Genomic DNA, 22,645 nt, shown 5'->3' on the forward strand with positions numbered 1-22,645 from the left:
TGCAAGTCCCGGTCGGAGTTCAAAGGGGAGAGAAGACCGATGTCCCAGCTCCAAGACAAGCCGAGAGGGCAAAGTTCCCCGTGCTCCAAGTTTCCGTCTATCCGAGCCTTCGGTGGATGAAACGAGGACCACCACGTGGAAAGACCATCCGTTATGCTCTGCCCACCAGCTCCGATGTTCATTTCTTCCAGAAACGCCCCACAGCACACCCAGGATACTTTCACCAAGTATCCGGGCACCCTGTGGCCTAGGCAAGTTGACACATGACATTGACCATCACACCCTGTCTCAGAGTGTTCTTCTTGTGCAAGGTCTGTCCTGTACCCACTAGGCGTCTGCACACTGAACCCCAAGTGGTTATGTTGTCATTTCACCCTGTAGGGCATCGGCTGTCGAGATAAATGGTTTCCACACCTTTCCAATTACACATCCCTACAAGGAAATTTTTTTACATTCTGTATGTCCCTAAACACATTTTTAATTCATTTGTAAATTACATTATTTCTACTGGACGTAGATACACGTATATTCTGATATACCTACATATACACGTACCTACGTATACACGTGTATGTGTATGTATGTTGATGTATATGCGTGTGTGTATACACACGTCCTGATGCCTCTGTCCACCCCAAAAGGAGTACCACCCACCACTTTGGAGATTACAGGTATAGACACTACATTTGTCTCTCTGGTGACAGTGTTTTGTACTATTCATTCTCTCTCTCTTTTATGTTTATTTATTTATTTGAGAGAGAGAGAAAGGCAGGGGGAGAGAGAGAGAGAGAGAGAGAGAGAGAGAGAGAGAGAGAATCCCAAGGAGGCTCCACACCGTCAGAGCCCAACTCGGAGCTCAGACTCACGAACCATGAGATCACGACCTCAGTCGCTTAACCGACCGAGCCACCCAGGTGCCCCTGAACACCTCAGCTTTTTGTGGGGCCAGCGGCAACAGTGCCTGGAACATACTGGCAGAAACGGTAACGACCAGCAGCCCCAGCGTGGGGCACGCTTATGCAGCATCATGAACGAGTGGCTGACACTATTACTGAGCTTCTGCCATGTGCTAGAAGCACTTTTCACACACGTAGCCGAGACTTCTAGCAGTCACCTCACACGGACACACGAGACGTGTTTCCCAGCACTCTGCAGCCCGAGGGTCTAGCCAATGAAGCGTGACCTACCGAGGTTTGTGTGCCGTGAAACCATCTTGTGAGGGGCTGTCATAATCTGCTCACAGGCCGCTTTTTCTTTTTCTTTTTCTTCAGTTTATTTATTTCGAGAGAGAGACAGGGAAGGGCAGAGAGAACAAGAGTGAGAATACCAAGTAGGCTCCATGCTGTCAGCACAGAGTCCAATGCAGGGTTGGATCCCGTGAACCGTGAGATCATGACCTGAGCCAAAATCGAGAGTTGGATGCTTAACCCCCTGGGCCACCCAGGAGCCCCGACTTTTTATTTTTCTTAAAGAACTTCCCCCGAATGGTGTTCTTTCTGGGCCTCCCCATACGTGCAGCCACCCCTACCAACACCCTTCCCTGGCCTGTGGGTGGGGCATCAAGGCCTCAGGGTCCCTGGAAATCACCTGTTGAAGGTGCCGAAAGCTCCAGGAGCCCAGATCCCTGCAGACTTTGTAGAAAGGAGCCGCCCACCGCTGACCGGTAACATTTGCCTTTGGCCGTTAACAAAGCAATAAGCTTTTCCTGTGTCAAGACGCTGAAATATCGGGGGGCACCTGGGTGGCTCAGTCGGTTAAGTGTCCGACTTCAGCTCAGCTCATGATCTCACAGTTCGTGGGTTCAAGCCCCATGTCAGGCTCTGTGCTACCCTAAGTGGGGGGAGCAGAGCTGACTCACACCCGGGCCGTGGCTCCTGGACACTGGTGGGGGCCGTGGATCGCCTGGGGTCAGGAGCACATAGGGGAGCACCAGCTCTCTGCTTAATACCAAGTACCCAGACCCGGGAACGTCAGGGAGGGAGCGCTCTGAGCCTCAGTCATCAGTCCACAAGGGACCCGATTATTTTACCGACTTTGTATCTTACTGTGAACGCTTATAACTCAAATAACCCGTGTAAAACATTCAGCAGAGCGGTTGGCTTCTGAATGTAAGCCGCTATGGTTACAATAACCCTGTGGTCCTCATGATCCTTTCCTCCTCCCGTTTGGGGTAACTTTATATATTTACATATTTCACTATACTAAAATCTTTGTTCTGGATGAGGACTCACTCTCTTCATGTAAGAGCTTTCTTCTCCGAATCAAACAAAAACAACACTCCTCCCACCCCCACCACTGAGTGCAAAGTCTCCCTAATCTGATCTTCTATAAACCGAGGTCACAGTAGCTTGAATATTCAGTTCTCTTGGTATTATGGAACGAGAAGAATATTTACCTCTTAAACAACTGTTCTCAAAGAATGCTGCCTTTGCTCCCAGAGGCAACAGGAATCACGTCGTTGTAACCCTCGCTCTTTTTCCTCGTTGGCCTTGCCATGAAAACTAGTCCGATCGGCTTATAGAGGGAGAGAATAAAGGAACAGCACCAACACAGCGGGCCACTGGGAGGCTGGGACTCCCTAACTTCGCAGGTGAATCCCCCACAGAGGAGAAGTTTCTTACTGACAGTCAATTTCCAAGCAGACAAGGTGAGCAGGAGGGAAGTCATTTGAGAGTGTCTTAAGCTCACGACTGGCTTGCTTATTTTATTTTATTTTAATTTTTTTAACGTTTTATTTATTTTTGAGACAGAGAGAGACAGAGCATGAACGGGGGAGGGGCAGAGAGAGAGGGAGACACAGAATCGGAAGCAGGCTCCAGGCTCCGAGCCATCAGCCCAGAGCCCGACGCGGGGCTCGAACTCACGGACCGCGAGATCGTGACCTGAGCTGAAGTCGGACGCTTAACCGACTGAGCCACCCAGGCGCCCCTGGCTCGCTTATTTTAGACAGAGTCCACTGATGTATGACCTTTCCTATTTTTTACTGTTCCGCACGCTGGTCAGACCCAAAGTCCCAAATCAATGACTCTGTTTTGCAAACACAGGCTTCCTTGTCCGGAATCAGCCCCAAACCACACTTACATGTCAAAGAGAGGATGTGACTGTATTAAAAAGATGGGACTTTTGTCCTCTAACTAACAATTTGTGTGATGGTGTACTCAAAACCAATCCCCTCCTCAGCTGACCACTGCTGGGATCTCTGCCCCAGGCCTGTCGGCCGCAACCGCCCCATACAGCTCGCTCCCTGTCTGGGACCCTGCCCAGAGTATTGGCAGGTGGCCTCTGTTTCCCTGCTACCCAGTCTCGACCTTGAGCGACCCTCATCCTCGTGTCGTGCTCATGACACCAGCAGGACATTAAGCAGACAAGAGCGCAGCTAACCTCACCCTCTTTTCTTGCCACACGGATGTCAGAATTTGCCGGGAAGCCATTCAGCGTTTCACTACGTAACATTATCACAACCCACTCACACGTAGCAGCACCCCGTGCCCAGAAGACCCTCTCCTTCCGCTCTCCAGGCATCTTCCACAACCACTCATCCGCGGATTTGACGGGCAATGCATGTGTTTAGTTGTTGAGGCCAAGGTGGGAAACAAAGGAGGCCTGGTCCTCCTCCTTGGGCACTTACGGCCTGGTGGGGAGTACCTGTTTGTACAAGGAACAGGCCCTTACGGTACAGGGGGATCATGTCAGATGAGGGACATTCAGGGACCCAGGAGAAGCCATTGACTCAGACTGAAAGAGTGTCAGGCAAGACTTGCCGGATGGGAGAAGCGTGAGTAGAAGTTTTCCAGGTGAAGGAGGTAGAGGGAATGGAACAGGGGAGCACATTCCAGAAAAGTCAATGCGCACCGAGTTTGAGGAACTGAAAGATTGCGAAGGGAAGTGGGAAGTGTGGAAAAGGGGGTGTGGCGAAGGAGGGAACTGAGAGGTAAGTGGGACAGGCCAGGGCGCTGCGTTAAGGTCTGAGTTTTATCCTAAGGGCAACAGGGGACCATCAAAGGGTTTTAAACAGAGATGTGCCGCTCTGATTTGCATTTCGTAAACCTTACCCTTGGCTCCAGATCGGAGAACTACGGAACAGGGACGAGTCTGCAGGCAAAGGATCAGCCGCAGGTTGCTGCAGCAACCCAGAAGAGCTCAGATGCTGAGGTCTGGACAGGGCAGCGGACACAGAGTCACAGGGTGGTGGACACATGGGAGGGATGTCGGTGATAAGCTGGCTGGATATGAAGGCGAGCGCCCATCTGTCTTAGAAAATCCAGCCAGGAAATACAGGAACTTTGTGGATCAAAGGAGCGAGTCCAGAGCGGGCCCTGTTGAGCTGGAGGTATCCAGTATGGACTTAGCTACATCGGGCTCGCAAAATGAAATTTAACAACATGCTATCTCAGGTCGTTGTTTTTTTCAATACATACCGAGTTGTTTATTCACCCACCTTTCGAAAGACGAGTAAATCCTAAACAACGTTGAAACACATCGTAGGGGCACCTGGGTGGCTCGGTCGGTTAAGCATCTGACTCTCGATGTCGGCTCAGGTCACGATCTCACGGTGTGTGAGTTCGAGCTCCGTATCAGGCTCCGCGCGGACAGGGCGAAGCCTGCTTGGAATCCTTTCTTCCTCTCTCTCTCTGCCCCTACCCCATTCATGCTCTCTGTCACTCTCTCTCTCGAAATAAATAAATAAACTTAAAAAAAATTTTAAACACATTGTGAGAAGTATTTATAATGTTCTCACAGAGATATACTTTCTTCTGAATATGACCACTTCAAAAAAGCCTCCTACAACATCAGATGGTCTCTCCCCTTAATAATATTTATTGTCACGGAGCCAGGATTTGGTCACTGGTGTTGAAAAGCAGGTTTCGCTATTCTTAGACAAAGCTCCTGTTTCATAGCACAGCTCCAAACGTCTCCCACAAGCTACATTAAGCATGCCAAACAAAAGCAAATTTTTCAACAACAGCCAATATAAAGCGGAGGGAAGAAAAAAACTCAATAGCCTAATTGAGAAATGAACAAAGGAAATGGAGACAGTCCCAGTAAAAAAATAAATAAATACGATGGCCCTAAATCTCGGAATTCACTCGGGACAAGAGAAATGCAAATTGCAACTATTCTGAGACGCGATTTTCCACCATAAGATGAACAAAAATGAAGGAGTTTGGTAGTGCTCTGTGTTGGGACAGAGGTAGGGAAACAGTCTCTAAAGAGTATGTAAATTGGTATAATTTCCATAGAGGGCAACTGAGTAATGGCCCCCGATTTAATAAGCCTATAACATTCTTTTGGTCCACACATACAATTATTCAACCATTAAAAGGCAATGAAATTCTGATACACACAACCACATGGATGAACCTTTGGCACGTTATGCCGAGTGAAATAAGCTGGACACAAAAGAATAATTACGCAGGATTCTATTGTATGAGGTAGCTAGAAGAGTCAAAGCTAGACGAGTCCAATTCATAGACACAAGAAGTAGAGCAGTGGTCACCGGGGACTTGGGGGGGACGAGCAGTTGTTCAACGAGGACAGAGTTTCAGCTGGAGATGGATGGTGGTGACATTCACACACCAGTGTGAATGGACTCAATGCCACCGAACCGCACACTTTCAAACAGTAAGTTTCGCGGGTCGCCTGGGTGGCTCAGTTGGTTGAGCGACCGACCGACTTTGGCTCAGGTCATAATTGCACAGCTCGTGAGTTCGAGCCCCACGTCGGGCTCTGTGCTGACAGCTCAGACCTTGGAGCCTGCTTCAGATTCTGTGTCTCCCTCTCTCTCTTCCCCTCCCCCACTCATGCTATCTCTCGCAAAATAAATAAACTTTTTTTTTTTTTTTAATTGTAAATTGCAGGGGCGCCTGGGTGGCTCAGTCGGTTGAGCGACCGACCGACTTTGGCTCAGGTCATGATCTCACAGTTTGTGAGATCAAGCCCCACGTCAGGGTCTGCACTGAGTGTGGAGCCTGCTTAAGATTCTCTCTCTCCCTCTCTGCCCCTCTCCCCCACTCTCTCTCTCTAAAAAAAAAAAAAAAAAAAAAAAAAAAAAAAATATATATATATATATATATATATATATATATATATATATATAGAAAGTCTTATCACTGGTCAACGTTCTTTCATTTTTCTTACATTTAACAGAAAGAGTGTTTAGTCAGTTTCCAAAGGAATTTTCCTTTCTTTTTCTTTTCTCTCTCTCTTTAAAAAAAAAAAAAAAAAAAAAAACAGGTTCTCCCTGCTAGGGGCATTTTAATTTTTATTATTACCCTCAATACCTTAGTGTATGGCTTAGAGTGTGGCTTTGAAGACTGGCCAACTTGAAATTAAATTTTTTACATCTGTTATTTATTGTGGGGGGGAAAGCTATTTATACTTTGGATCATCAAAATACCAAGCCTTTCAAATCCAGGGCGTTTCCCTCCTAATTGGTCAACATTTAATTGCATAACCAAATTCTTACTGGCCAAATCATGTCCTTTGGGGGGGGGGGGGGGGTAAGTGCCCAAGTTGGTTAAAGGCAAACATTGCTGGGCAAATGATTTGTTTGGGCAGATTGCCAGAACTGACGGTGATTAATACAGTTAACTTTGAAAATGCGTATGCTTTTCTCCAGAGAATATATTCCCACAATCAGAGGAATTGTTGATTTTCACATTATTCCAATTTTCTTTCCTCCCACTAAAAACGTGGGTACCTTATAAGTCGTGTGGCTCCTAGCTTCCAAATCACATATTTAAGAGCTAGACAGGAAAAAACACTTTCTTTCTTTTTCCCCCTGAGGTTCGGTTAGTTCATTTAAAATATAAATCTAGGGGCGCCTGGGTGGCGCAGTCGGTTAAGCGTCCGACTTCAGCCAGGTCACGATCTCACGGTCCGTGAGTTCGAGCCCCGCGTCAGGCTCTGGGCTGATGGCTCAGAGCCTGGAGCCTGTTTCCGATTCTGTGTCTCCCTCTCTCTCTGTCCCTCCCCGTTCATGCTCTGTCTCTCTCTGTCCCAAAAATAAAATAAACGTTGAAAAAAAAAAAAAAATAAAATAAAAAAATAAAATATAAATCTAAAATACCAACATTTAGGGGCGCCTGCGTGGCTCAATCGGTTGAGCGCCCGACTTCGGCTCAGGTCATGATCTCACCATCTGTGAGTTCGAGCCCCGCGTCGGGCTCTGTGCTGACAGCTCAGAGCCTGGAGCCTGCTTCCGATTCTGTGTCTCCCTCTCTCTCTCTGCCCTTCCCCTGCTCATGCTCTGTCTCTCTCTGTCTCAAAAATAAAAACATTAAATTAATTATTAAATAAAATACCAACACTTAAAACTTTTCAAATTTCATGTTATGTTTTCTATTTTACACTACTCATAAATGTGTAAATACTTACACGTATTTACACGAGTACAGGCTCTACCCTCAATGATCATTGCACTTCACTTTGTATGGCTTCAGTTCACTGCACGGGGAGATCCTTCTATGTTCTCAATCAAAGGAAATTAATTACAAGAATCTGGGTTGAGGATGCATCCTGAGATGTCCTACTGGAGACGTACTCTAATGACAACCAAAATAGCCCACGACCTTGACATTTGTACAGCACTATGACTGCTGTTTGCCCTCAGGGCTTCTCAAAGCTGAGGTCTCCAGCCAAGACAGACGCCAGGGGCATCTGAAGACAATTACGTATTTACAAAGCCATGAACTGAAAGAATCCCTTAAGAAAAGCTGCTAACTTTCACCTCTAAAGTTTTTGCTGTAAAGACTTTCCCAACGTTGTGTTTGAAAACAGATTGGTAACATTACCATCGACCAGTAGAGTCCCATAGGGTCACTGGAAAACTCATGTATAGAAGGCAAAAGGACTGATCGTTGGCAAGCATGTGGTATTCTTCGAGAAGGCACATTCCATCTGAGGCTGTCTTTTAGAAAGAGCAGAAGAATTCCAGAACGGTAAGGAGCCTTAGATATTATCTAATCAAGTCCCTCCTCCCACAGGTAACAAATGGTAACCTCTGGAAATTTGGCTCACTGAACATTTTTTAATTGGTATTAGACACAAGACTTACATGCACATCTCCCAACCCTCCAGTAATGCTCTTTGCTCTTACACCTTGGCCGTCCAAATAAAATTCTCGTCGCACCAATCTTCATGCCACAAACACTTTGTGCAATAACAATACATTTCACTTGTTTGGAATTTGGCACACAGTTTCCTTAGCAATAGATACACAAAGACATCCCCGAGCCAGCCCCAAATACCGAATGTATGCACACGAAGCAGTGGGATGCATAAAAACCAAACAAAACCACCTGCAAATCTAACACCCTAGAGCTGAAATTACTGTGCCACCTTGAAATGCGAGGAGCAGTGATGGCATCTACTCTCCCTGCTGGGGACTCCTCCAATTCCAAATTCCTGCCCATCATCAGGAAGGGAGGAGCTGGCTTCCGGTGGGTGAGGAGTGCAGAGCCTGGGGCTTCTGGAGGATAACCCCAGGGGGCACTTCCGTATCAGGAGCCGGCTTCCCAGTCGCCATGTTTATTTTCTTCCCAGTCTTCAGATGACGGCCAGTTGCTGCCGCCCCACATTCTGTCTAGGGTTCTGGACCAGTGTTTTTCTCCTCTCTGCCCTGCTGTTGCTTTCAACACAGTCTCACAGTCATATGTTGCCTACATATCCTTCTGTCCTTAAAATGCATACTCAGGCAGTCTTTTTATGGCTTCCCAAGGGTTTATGACTCCTAGCAATGAGGAAAGAGATTGGAAATGGTTCTCTTTTCTGCTCCTTCAACCCAGCCCCTTCTTTCATTTCCTTCAAATGGTGAAGAGTTTCCTCCAGGAGTAAGAAGGCTTAAAATCCTAAGACCAGATTCACCCTGGTTTAAACACATTCAAAAATAGTATTTCTTGAGCACCCTTACTGGATTGAAGCAAGACTCTGAAAAGCAGGAAAGGGCCTGGACTTAGAGGGTGGGGGAGGCGAGAACTTGAAGGAGATAGGCATCTGCAAAGCCGCAAAGAGGAAGAAAGATCTAGTTCTCTGGCCACTGAGCCCCACCTGAAGCAGTCGCTCCCGGGGCTGCTGTATGTCCAGGAGAGCCCCCGGCAGAGTCTTCAATTGTGCTTTCGCATTTTCACGTCTGTTGACCCAGAACTCGAGGGTCGGCTACTTGAGGAGAAAGATGACCTATCTTCTCATGCCCTCTCAGCACTGAGGACACAAGTGATTGATGCATATTTGTTGACTGCCTGGGAACTTCCAAGTCACTTCAAGGTCATGATTTTCTTCAGTAACGCAGGGGAATGAAACGTACTTCCCTGTACCAACATCCAGTGAAGTCGTGAGCAGCCATGGACAGTAGTGTTTCCTCACTCTTTACACATGTGTGTTTGGCTCTTTTCTCCTCACTCGAGGCAGCGCCTCGGGGGCCACCTTTTCACGAAAAGGTGTTCCAAAAGTAGCTGTGGAGCAGGCCAAGTCACCTCCCGGACCTGTGTCAGCTGACTGGCACAACTGACCAGTTAGACCAATGTCTGGCTCGAGTCAGAGGAGAGAGAGGTTTTGCCCTTCAAAGCTGACTTTTCAAATTCCAGGTACTGGCATCGATCCCTTTACTAATTAAGTATGCACTGCTCTGGGAAACAGGCACTCTTTTGGGGTCTGGGTAACAATCGCTACTCCACACAAGAACCTGTTTCTGAAACCGCCCATCATGGAAAGCTACTGGATCACACCCAAAGAGTACGTTTCGAAAACTTCTGGTATTTCTTGCAAAAACTCCACTGAGTTTTTGGATGCATATTCTTCAGTAGGGATATTTCAGAAGACGGTCCAGGGTCTCATACTTAGACATGACTAGGATGGTCCCCAAAGGGGAACAACTCAGGGAGATGCCATGAAGGCACAAATAACAGCCCCACGATTCTAGATGGTGAGGGGTAGCTCTTGTGAGACCAACAGAAACAGATTCCTAAAACAGTGGACAGAGCCTCAGTTCAACTTACAAAAATGGGCCAAGAAGTGATCCTATTAAAATTCTTGTAGGGGCGCCTGGGTGGCTCAGTCGGTTAAGTGTCCAACTCCAGCTCAGGTCATGCTCTCATGGTTCATGGTTCATGGTTCATGGTTCATGGGTTTGAGCCCCGCGGCGGGCTCCGGGCTGACAGCTCGGAGCCTGGAGCCTGCTTCAGAGTCTGTGTCTCCCTCTCTCTCTGCCCCTCGTGCTCTCTCTCTCTCTCTCTCTCAAAAATAAATAAACATTAAAAGAACTCTTTTAGCAACTCACAAAAGAGTACATGAAGAAAAGCAGACAGGTATGTTTCACCTTTTCTGAAGGCAGAACATGAAGTAATGAAGGAAGTCAAGGAAACACAAGTACTTTGAGATTCTGAGGATTGGTGAGATACAGAAACTCTTACAGAGGCAGAAGCCTCTGGAATTTTCTTTGGCCAGCTTGAAACACAGCACTGGCTCCCACCTTTGCAAAGCAGTTTCTGTGCTTTGGGCAAGGCACTGGCCGCAAGCCTTGCAGGCTTCCCACTCGTCCCTGCTCTTCTATGACCACAGCGTTTGAATAATTTGAGTCTCTGCAACACATTCCAATTATAACCTTGTTAGCCGCTCAGTGCCTCAGGGAAAACTTTCCAATTCTTCTGGCTACCTTCCAGAGTCTGAAGTACAATGCTGAACATATCTTGCTGGAAATAAGCGTGGAAAATGCCATTCGGAGAGAAGGTCGACCTAGCTTACCTCCATAGCTGTGAGGGTTGTGAAATCTATACTTCACGGTCCTTCCAGTATTGTGAGTCCATTCTTATGGGATTCAGCATGCCATACAGGCAGTGCATAGGACTCAAATCATAGGCACTCCACAGCTCAAAAAAGGCAGAGAGATCAGACCTAGCTGGCAATGGGATCATCATCAGTTTCGTCCGCCCTTGTCAAAACCTGACAAGGCTTGAGGCTGGCCCTCCAGAGGTGAGAGTGAAAATCAAGTAAGAAGCAAGCTAAATATAGAAGAATTCACTTCTGAATCTCTCGTTGTTACTTTATACATCCAGTGGAGTATGCTGATGTAGACGTATTTGCCGCGACTTGCTCAAACATTTTATTTGTGCCAGGAGAGAACACTGCCAGGAATAAAGCAGCTGAAAGAGGTCTTGTCTTCAGAGTTGTAGACCAAGTTCACTCTTCAAAACTAATAGGTTGAAGTTCTAGCCCTCCAGGGCCTCAGAATGTGACTGTATATGGAGACACAGTCTTCAAAAGGCAGTTCAAGGTAAGAGGCAGTTAAGGTAAAATGAGGTCACATGGGTGGGCCCTCATCCAAAATGACAGGTGTCAGAAGAAGAGATTGGGACACAGACATGCACACACACAGAGGAAGACCGTGTGAGGATACAGCAAAACGACGGTCACATGCAAGCTAAGAAGACTGGTACCGGAAAAAAACAACCCCGTGGACACCACCGACCTTGGACTTACAGCCTCCGGAGCTGCGAGACAATAAACATCTGTTGTTTCAATCAGCCAGTCTGTGGTCCTTTGCGATCACAAGCCTGGCTAATACACGTGGCTCTCCTAACCACCAATTCTGCACACTGGTTCCTTCTTTCATTGACTTCATTTCACTTCCTTTTGGTCCACTGAGCCCCTCTCCGTGTCTCCTTTTCTTCTGCCCTGCCTCTGTCTGTATTTGTCTTTTTTTTTTTTTTTGAAATTCATTTATATATTTTGAGAGAGAGAGAGAGAGCATGAGCAGGGGAGGGGCAGAGAGAGGGAGAGAGGGAGAATCACAAGCAGGCTCCGCACCATCAACAGAGTCCCATGTGGGGCTCGAACCCGTGAACCACGAGATCATGACCTGAGCTGAAACCAAGCGTAGGACGCTTAACCGACTGAGCCACCCAGGTGCCCCTGTATTTGTCTTTTAAAGGAGGGTCTCTCCCCTTCTTCCCAGACAGACACGGAGCTTTGGAAGGCGAGAGGGAGAGAAGGCATCTTGTACTCTGAGAGGCTCAGGCCCCGAGAGCTCAGAGGTGCATCTGGTGGGCGAGGGTGTAGTGCAAAATCATTTGATTTGCATTGTAGTGCAAAATCAGCCTCTCTGGCTGACTCTGACCAAGTCTCAACTTCTCTGAGTTTCTACGTTTCCGTATATTAAAAAAATTAGTGATGGGAATTACTGCATGGTGGCTGTGAGTTTCAATTAAGATAAAACATTAGAAAATACTTTATATACAAATCACTGTAGCTCAGTTTTTCTATTTGTAGAATACATACTACCTAGAAGTTAGTATCACATAATATAGTATCATTTTAAAAAATCAACAAATATTTAGAACTTCTGTGACTCTAAATATTATATATTTTAAAGGATTACTTCTACTCTATATTTCATCGGCCTAATAAAGTTTCCTTTTGCTTCTCTTGCTACTTAATATTGAGAAAGGATGTTGTACTTGGTATTAAAAGATGAGTTCTAAAGACAGAAAAGACCTGGCTCTTGCCTTCACGGATCCTGTAAACCTATTTAGAAAAGTCATTTTTACAGTAAAAAACACTTATAAAATCAGTTCACAGTGGTTCTCGGGGCTCTGATCAGGTCAAATCAAGTACCTACCTGAACTTTCTCAGACAACATCCCAGAGAGCCATTTCCACCTATCGCCTACTAAATGGCCTGCCAGCAGAAGTTAACAAATCTGATGTAAAAGATTTAAAATTAAGAAAGGTAATAAAAACCCGAATGCTAAGTAGTGCATTTTGTTTGAAAAAAATTTAATTCCATACTCATTTGTAAAGAACACCTTAATACACAAGTATCTCTAATATTCTTTTTTTTTTCTAAGTTTATTTACTCTGAGACAGAGAGAGAGAGTGCGAGAGAGCCAGGGAGAGGCAGAGAGAAAGGGAGACAGAATCCCTCGGCACGAGGCTCGAACCCACGAACCATGAGATCATGACCCGGGCCAAACCAAGAGTCAGACACTTAACCAACTGGGCCACCCAGGTGCCCCAAGTATCTCTAATATTCTTAAAACTAGATTCAAATAATCAAATTCTTAGGTTTTCATTAGCTTCTCAGGAACCCCTGGAAAAAGATGATTGACAATAGCAACACTCCAGTGGGAAAAATGTATATTCTTCAGAAATGTAATTGTTATTTAACTTTAGGAATATCTGACTGTGGGAGCGCCTGGGTGGCTAAGTCGGTTAAGCGTCGGACTCCTGATTCCAGCTGAGGCCATGATTCCAGGGTCGTGCCCCGCATGGGGCTCCACACTCATTGTGGACATTCTCTCTCTCTCCCTCTGCCCTTCTCTCCAGCTCATGCTTTCTCAAAAAAAAAAAACAAAAAAAAATCTGACTCAAAACATCTCAACCAACAAGAAAACCATGTATTTTTTGTTTTAGAAATTGACACTCACTATTAAGAATAATCAAAATATGGTAAGTTGGGTGTGTAGGAACATAGGGATAAAAGGGTTTAATGCTTCAGAAGCATGGCGTAGCAGTCAGATTTGGATTTCGATCCGACTTTACCACTTAACGAACTGTAAGACCCGAGGCAAATTCCGTACTTTTCTAGTCTCACCGTCCTCATGTCTTGAATTAGTGCATTATTATGTCTGCCTTGGATGAGCAGAGCTGTGATCAGTGCCCCCCTCCTGGCCAGCAGAAGGGGATGTCTTGGGTGGAATTGCTAAACGAGAATGTGTCACAGTTGATTATAATTGCTTCCTAGCCTTCTCCTCTTCCTAAAATGCAAACTTTTCTTTATCACTATTATGTTTTTTAACGTTTATTCATTTTTGAGAGTGCACGCACATGCCCACATGAGGGGCGAGGCAGAGAGAGAGGGACACAGAGAATCCGGAGCGGGCTCTGTGCGGAGGGCACAGAGCCTGACTGGGGGCTCAAACTCCCGAACCCCAAAATCATGACCCCTGAGCCCAAGTCGGACGCTTAACCAGCTGAGCCACCCAGAGGGCCCTGGAAACTCTAAACTGTTTTAATTCAACTTTGTATGTCTCTCTCACCACTTAATCCTTCTCCTCCCAAGTCTGGTTCTGTATACGGCACATAGCAAAGCCTAATAAACATGTGACGAAATAAATACATGAATAAATAAATAACACACAGACCATTTTAAATTGGGGGCAGAGAAAGAAATAAACCAGTGTGTGAAACACAGCTTAAGAACTGTTAACGGGTGTCTTCGGCAAACAATTAAAATCTGAGAAACAAACTAAAAACACCAAAAGTTACCCTTAGCTATGATAGGATAAATGGGCAAAGGGGTGAGGGAGTAAAAAGTATTACTGTAACTGCCAATCACGGCTCTAGAAAAGATCATTCAAATTCCTTTCCAATATTTTTTTTTCCTGTATGTATGGCTACAACAAATAATCTTTGAGATAACGAGCCAAAATTCTCGGGCACATTTATATGTAAGAAAATACCCAGTGAACTATTCTCTCCCCTGCTTTGCGAAATTCGTCTTTGTAAAACATTTTAAGATACAACTGTCTGAATATCTCACACTGTGCCTGCTACCTACTGCGTATGCTTTCACTCTGCAAAGATTTTGGTTAATATGTTGGAAGGGTGAAGGTCAATTCATTTTCACGGGTCCAAACCAGGTTCTGTATTTTTTTATGATGATAATTAAGGAATACTGAACAGCAGACGCTGTTCGGAAAACGAGGAAAGAGAATACTTTTCATGGCTATTGATTTGTTAAGGTGTATCTTGTAACTTTTTCACGTCGACCATCAGTCCACAATCCAGTATTTTCTTTTTTTTTTTTTTTTTTTTTTTTTTTTTTCCAACATTTTTTATTTATTTTTGGGACAGAGAGAGACAGAGCATGAACGGGGGAGGGGCAGAGAGAGAGGGAGACACAGAATCGGAAACAGGCTCCAGGCTCCGAGCCATCAGCCCAGAGCCTGACGCGGGGCTCGAACTCACGGACCGCGAGATCGTGACCTGGCTGAAGTCGGACGCTTAACCGACTGCGCCACCCAGGCGCCCCTAAGTATTTTCGAAAACGGAGTATTAGGGCATTAAGCAGACGATAGAGCCTAGAGGCCTGATTCCCTTGCCCAAGGGCGAGTGGTGGCCAATAAATACACTTGTCTTGAGGACCCGGCGAGACAAGCGTTGGCTCCTCTCGGAGAGACGCTCGCGAACATTCTGCGTCCCCCCCCCCCCCAGCGCCCCTCCGTCGCCCGGCAACTCAGGCACGCCGCGGCTCGGCCCCGCCCCCGCTGCCAAGGCAACGCGGCCGCGCCGGCGCGCGGGCTTTGTGCCCCGGGCGCCCCGGCGCAGCAACGCGCGCTTGCCCCCCGCACCTGCTTGCTGGGTCGCGGCAACTTTTCAAACCTTAACCTCTTCAACCGCTCTGCCGGGTCTCTCACCCGGAGCCGCCGACCCCCGCCCTCTCCCACCTTTGTTTCCGAAAAACTGTTCCACGGGCACAGGATTCCAGCCACCTGCTGCGTGGCGGTCCCTCCTCCAAACGTGAGGGAGAGGTGACAACCGGCGAGGAAAACCCACTTACCTTCCTCAGCATTCCTCCGCGTCGGCAGGGGGGTGGGGGGGTGTCCCTGGAGGGATCGGACCGAGCCGCGCCGAGCTCAAAGTGTGACGGGAGTGTCGGAGACGCGGCCGGCGAACTTGGTCCCGGGCGAGCGCCGCCCCCGCGGCCCCCGCGCGCTCCTCATTTGCACCACAAAGGGCGGGGACCTTCTGGCCCCGCGGTCCGGAGACGGCTAATCCCGCCGGCGGTTGCCCTCCCGGCCGGGGTTCAGACGGGCTCCGAGGGGCTGCTCAGATGCCACAGCGCCCCGGCGAGGACCAAGTCCCCCAGTCCCCTCCCCGGGCGGCGGGTCGGACTCCCCAGGCCGGCGGCCGTGCTATTGTGCGCGGGGCCCCGGAGGCCGGGCGCGGGGCGGGGGCGGCCCAGGTTGAATTTCCGAAGAGCTGGGCTCTCCTCGCGCGCGCCCTCCCCGCCGCCCCTCGCTGTTGCATATTCATGAGAGGGCGGGGTCGCTCTCCTTCTCGCGCTCCTCCGGGCTGAAGGCGGCGGGAAGAGTTGATGCGAGAGGAAACGCCGAGAGGAGAAGAGCGTGGGGAAAAAGTGGCAACGTAAACAAACGGAAGATTCCTGTTTCACCAGTCGCCTGCGCTATACACACACACTCACACACACACACCATTTCCCAAAGCCTGAGCTGAGCAAAGAAAATTTCAAGAAGGTCCTGTCTAAATGTCTTGGTCCTAATGATAGTATTAGAACAATTGGGATGTGTGTGTGTGTGTGTGTGTGCGCGCGCGCCAAGGATTTTTAACGATGATTTTAACTGTGTGCTTCTCAGAGAGAGCCATTGAAAATGTATACATGCAGACCTCACTGATTGCATTGATTCTATTGAATTGCATCATAATTGATCGTCTGCTTTTAACAGAGCCCTCCACCATTCCCTCAAACCCAGCTTTTCTGATTTATAAAGTCAATTTGCTAATGGGAACCCATTTTCAGGAAATAAAAATAGGGTGGGAAAAATGAGGCCTGAGGACCCTCCCTTAGGGATCGGGGGCGGTCTGAGAAGCTGCAAAAGCCATTGGCGCTGAGCTGTTACCCCCACCCCCCCCCACCCCCCCCCACCCCCCCCCACCTCACCCCCCCACCCCCCCACCTCACCCCCCACCCCCCCGCAACAACCAGCCCTCCCGAAGGGTTTCTCTTTCCTTCCTGAAATATCCACCATGAGAATCATCACTAAAGCACATCCTGGAATTCAGAACCAGTCTACCACTTGAGGTACAAGCGGCTGCAAAGGTGATCTGAACAGACCCAAAGGTTCTTCTGGCCCCAAACAGATGCTTTCACCACCAGATTTCCCCTCCGTGTTAAAGTGCTACAGAAAAATCCCCCTTAAGATACAAACTCGTTAGCAGGAACAGGCGACCTGTAAGCATTACCCCTCAGCAATGGCAGGTGATTAGACTTAGGGACTTCAGAAATCCACTCATCCCACAAATCCTCACTGGTGCCTGTCTACTGGTGGATGGTGAGTGCTGGGGAGACCACCGACAAAGAAACAGCCCAGGCCCCTGCCCTGGGAGCCTAACTTTGACTACAGAACAGACTATAAACAAACGAATAAGAGTCAGGCAGTTATTCTTGCTATAGAGAAAAATAAAGCCGTTTAGAAAGGCAGGTGTCGGAATCTCAGAGAGTATGGAAGTGCCGTGAATTCTCTGCTGGAACCGGCTGACACTACGTCCAGGTTTTCTGACGGGCTTTTAGGTCTAATCGGGTATATGGGTCTGAGGGTGCCTTTCTGAGTTTGTTGCCTCATCAAGCAACAAACTTGTTTTCAGCAGTTTTTAGAGTGGGCAGAGGAAGTTGTACTGCTTTCGTGCACACAGAGGTTCAGAGGGTCCGACAGTGTTGACGGATCGTCAGCCAGCAGATACTGATGTGAGACTGGGCTCCAAATGCATTAATCAGCTGGGCAAGACGCTCCATCTCTGATTCTGGTTTCTCCGGTTGTCAATATGGGGAATAGTACCCACCTCAGGGGTCGATGAGAATATTAAATGAGACAATGTATAAACATCAGAGGGCTAGCTAGCTGTTCCAGTAACTTCTCACTGAAGCCACTGGCCTTTAGGAGAATAGCCCTGGGGCATAGCCTTTGAAAGCTGAGGTTGCTTGATTGTAGGATTAATTTTCCTTTCCAATTCTTGCCACTCATTGGTAATTGATTCTTTCCCTACAAAAAGAAGTCGGCCGTGAGCGGGGGAAGCCTAATTTACTGAGGCACCCTGCTAGCCCTCTACCCACATGATCTCTTTGTCATAGCTACCACTAACCATTGTACAGATTCAAGAGAGGATCCAAGAGGTCAGTCTCCTCGCCAGCAGCACACAGCACATTACGTGGCGGAGGGAGGATTGCGATCCTTCACCCTCAAAGCCCCGATGTTGCCCACGGCCGTGGCCTCCTTCAGGGCACGTGCTACTTTAGGCAGCAACAAACCACTGTGAAACGAAAGGAAGAGGTTCTCGTCGTTGGCCATTCTTTAATAATAGAATAGCTGTACCCTTGGTGGAATGCACCTGGTGTAGCCATTCTGGAAAACAGTATGGAGGCCCCTCGAAGTTAAAAGAACTGCCCTGGGGCGCCTGGGTGGCTCAGTCAGGGAAGTGTCTGACTCTTGGGTTGGCTCAAGTCCGCGATCTCACGGTTTGTGAGTTCCAGCTGTGCTGACAGCATGGAACCCGCTTGGGATTCTCTCTCCCCCTCTCTCTGTTCCCCCCCTCAAAATAAATGAGTAAACTTAAAACAAATAGAACTGCCCTATGATCCAGCAATTGCACTACTAGGTATTTACCTCCAAGAATACAAAAACACTAATTCAAAGGGATATCCTCACCCCGGTGTTTATAGCAGCATTATCTACAATAGCCAAATTATGGAAACAGCCCAAGCGTCTACTGACTGATGAATGGATAAAGAAGAGGTGATACACACACACACACACACACACACACACACACGCGCGCGCGCAGTGGAATACTATTGGCAATAAAAAAGAAGAAAGTCTTGCCACTTGCAAAGACATGCATGGAGCTGGAGAATATTATGCTAAGCGAAATAAGTCAGTCAGAGAGACAAATACCATACGATTTCGCTCATATGTGGTGACTAGAGGGCAAGTGGAGGAGGGTGGGGAAAATAGGGATGGGGATTAAGGAATGCACTTGTAGAGACCACCGGGTGTTATGTGAAAGTGTTGAATCATTCCATTGAACACCTGAAACTATACAGTGTATGTTCCCTAACTGGAATTCAAATAAAAACTTGAAACAAATAATAGCAATAGTATGTGGTTATTTTCTTGTACAAATAAAAGGGAGATACGACTTCTAGCTCCTGGGGCCAGACAAATGTATCTCCGGGGTCAGAGCAGCGAATTAGAGAGAAGAGCTGTACCCAAGCTGCCTGTCCCCCCTCCCCCCACCCCCAACCCTGACAGGTGCCATGGAGAGCCCGGATCGCCCTCTGGACATCAGGGGGTAGAACAGGGGACACCCTACCCTCGGTCCTCCCTGGCAAACCGCTTCCCAGAGGGGCCTGGGCAGTGCTTCCGTGGGTGTCCATTGAAGGCTGCTTCCCACAAAGCAACTCCACTCATCACCCACTTCCCAAACGTAATAATGTGGAAGACACCCAGATGGCTTTACACCAGACATTGTCAGAGTCCGATGCCTAGAAATAGGTCTTTTGAATAGACCCAGAAGAAGAAACCATGGGAATCTTCCAAGGTTCCAAAGCAGTTTTTACAGCAATCCCTCCATATGGGGTGAGACTTTAAAATGCGTGACAATAGCTGGGCATTAGATGCATCCGAGAAACAGGAGAAATGAAATTGTAGGTCGATGAAAAGAAAAGAGTTTGGGGGATAAAGTTGCCCAAAGGAAGGGTTCTATTTAAATTAATGTGTGCAGATCTAAGAATAAGCTTCTTGAATGTTCCACTTAGACTGAGAGAGAATTTAACTTGCTTCCTTCTCTTCTAGGTTCAAAGCTGCATCTGTGGTTCACTTCTCTAAGCATTCATACTTAGTTTTGTGGGGCGATGTTATTTAAAGTAATATTTTCTGCTATATGTGTTGGAATCCATTTTTACTTTAAACTTTTGGAAACTCTAATGTTAGTTGTCAACATGGCCTGAATAAATCTGTTTATTGTTTTATTAAAATCACACTTTGGTCCGGAAAGAATTTTAGGTGGCATATATAAATACATCCAATCCAAGAGAACAAGAAAGAGAATTAAAAACAGGCAGATGAGGAAAACATAACTCAAGGGAAATGAGAACAGAAAAGATGAACAGGCATTCATATATTTATATCTATGTAAATGCATACATTTATATCTGTTTTCATCAAAACTCTTTTAGCACTAACTCTGAAAGCAATGTAAGCAAACCGTGCAAAAATGAATCTTTAGCCTATTTAAAATAAGTAGAAAGTCATGATGTATTTCATGAAAACTCTATTATATTTGGAGGAAGAATGGAACTGTGATAAGGCGAGAGATCTAGAAGCTTCCAGAGTGCAAACCATTACAATTATTTCTTTACATTGTACATATTTGTAAAATGTACAATTTATAAAATTTTAAAATTTTTTAAATGTTTATTTATTTTTGAGAGGGAAAGAGTACAAACGGGAGGGGCAGAGAGAGAGGGAGACACAGAATCCGAAGCAGGCTCCGGTCTCTGAGCGGTCAGCACAGAGCCCGATGTGGGGATTGAACCCGCGAACCGCGAGATCATGACCTGAGCAGAAGTCGGACACTTAACCGAGGGAGCCACCCAGGCGCCCCTGTGCACTTTTGGAACATTTACTACCTTTTGTTTCATGATGATAGGAGAAAAATGTAAAATAGCTATACTGTGTGAGCGGTGTGTGTATGTGTAACTGTTTTTCCGCTAGCACTAAAGTCACTTCCGAGAGCAAATAAAATCACTTTAGAGACCCAAGGATGCACAAGTAAAGTGTCTCCATTTCCTCTGGTTCTAGTCTACTAGGTAAGTCCTGTGAGCACTAAGTACTTGTTAACTAACTTGCTGATTGGCCTTTCTTCTTCTTTTATTCCTGTGAATGACTTTAATGTTTTCTGGGTGGATGTTTCCCCCATGTCTGTTGCGGGCCTACTGTGAGAGCTCACTGAGAGGAACATTTCTGGCGTCAGCCACGAATTTGTCTGTGAAAGCATTTAGATAGTGCTTCTGGATCGGAGATTGACCTTCGCCCAGAGAATTAGGAAAAAAAAGCCTGAAGGGGGAGAAAAAGAGGCAGGAGCAGGGGAGGCCCCGCGGGGATGAATGGCAGCCCAGGAAAGATGAACGGGCCTCCAGGAAAGATAACGGGTAATAATTCAGCCACACCTGGGGGTGCTGACTAGCTCTCAAGTAAGCAGCTCACAAATGGTGGCCGGACACTAATGATACCCCCTACCAGCAGGCACTAGATGCAATGAAATATTTGTTCACTTGTCTGGAGATCTTGCATCTTGTGATGGACACGCTCCTCTGTTAGATATTATCATTTACAAAATTTAGTTAATGGTTACTCTTGTTAATTCTTTTCTCAGCTTCTGTGATCGTATATGGCTAATTCATTAGGATAAGGATTTCTTCTGCATTTGAAATACTCAGAAATGCATCGTGTGCCCTTCCTGGATTCCCAATACACAAATAACGTCAGGCTAATTATGGAGGGAGTTCTTTATTCTAAGTTGCATGCAGACACAAATACAGGCTTTAGAATCTCTCTGAATTTCCAAAGGTAATACTACTCCTATGAATTGCTCTAGTGCGTTATTGGGACTTGAATTAAATGAAAGGAAATCAAGGGGGGTGGTTAATAAAGACTTGCTCATGTCTACTGTCCTAAATTCTTCTAGGCGTTGAACAAGCATTTTATCTTGGGATCCTAATTAAAGTCACTTTTCATCATTTTCATTGTGTACCCCCGAGAAATAGGCTCATAAATAAAACTGACAAGACCTGACAGTGTTATTAACCACCGATGTCAAACCTGATCATCATAGCACAGAATCCCCCCATGATAGGCTGCTACGTACAACCACCTCCCGGCCCTCGGTCTGCCAGGTGGATACGGAGGAAGGAGAAACCAGATGAATAGAAGTTTCTTTGCAAAATGCAGCCCTTTACAAAAAGCCCTTATCAATCGCTGGTCAGATTTTCCCCAAGAGCATTAATTGTGACCAACCGTGACCAGGGTGCTGTTGCTGTTAACAAATCGAGCTTCCTCACTTTGACTTTGGCTCCTTCCTGAACTTGACAACTGTTTACTGGGTGATTCTGTTTGAAGAAAGATACCAGGCACACGGGGATTTTTCCTCACGGCCATTGTCCATTAGGACATGAAAATATAATGAGAAGATAACAAACATGTGTAAATCTACTTCCTGTGAATTAAATTGTCATTTGAGTGTGACTTTAAGAGAACAATGCGAAGCATTCTGTGAAAAATTCCTTTATGAAGCAAAGATTCCAATTGTGTGGCAAATAACAGTCAATTTGCAAACTGGAATTTGGGTATAAAGACCCACATTTGTAAGATTGAGAGGTTGCAGGTTTCTTTGTGAAAGTTTCTCTAGGTACTAGGGGGTGAGGAAGGCCTTGGAGACAGTGTGGGACCTGTACAAGGACACTGGATGGGGGTGGGGTGGGGAGAAGGCCACAGAGTGGAACATGGGACCCCAAAGAGCGTGAGACCCCATGGCACCAGTTTAGAAGGGTCCTCCGATCTAAGGCAGAGGGGTTTAGATTCAATGACCATTGTCACCCGCGAGGAGCCGGGGGTTGGCATAAAGGGTCTTTAGTCAAGACTATCGTCTTGACAGGCATGCGGCTGAAAGCAGCGGACAATGCTGGTGGTCCGGGAAGTGACACCATGGGGTGGGGGGGTCAGGGCAGGGGGAGACTCAGATTCAAGGAACCCGGGAGAAAGGAGTCGGGCTCAGGGACGCAGATGCGGAGGAAGCGGAGAGGCGGCTGAGCCACAGCTCTCTGCTGGCCGCTCCGTGCCACCCGCTGTCTGGAT

General features: G+C 47.0%; 1 long non-coding RNA gene across 1 annotated transcript in view; it reads right to left on the bottom strand.

The window, feature by feature from the left end:
* Positions 1–15,863, bottom strand: part of LOC122216573 — a 58,330-nt gene extending 42,467 nt beyond the window's left edge. The window contains exon 1 of the long non-coding RNA XR_006200983.1: positions 15,556–15,863. This is a non-coding gene — a long non-coding RNA (uncharacterized LOC122216573). The remainder of the gene's footprint in view (positions 1–15,555) is intronic.
* Positions 15,864–22,645: the final 6,782 nt, after the last annotated feature.

Source organism: Panthera leo, chromosome A1, assembly GCF_018350215.1.
Source record: "Panthera leo isolate Ple1 chromosome A1, P.leo_Ple1_pat1.1, whole genome shotgun sequence".
NCBI lineage: Eukaryota > Metazoa > Chordata > Mammalia > Carnivora > Felidae > Panthera > Panthera leo.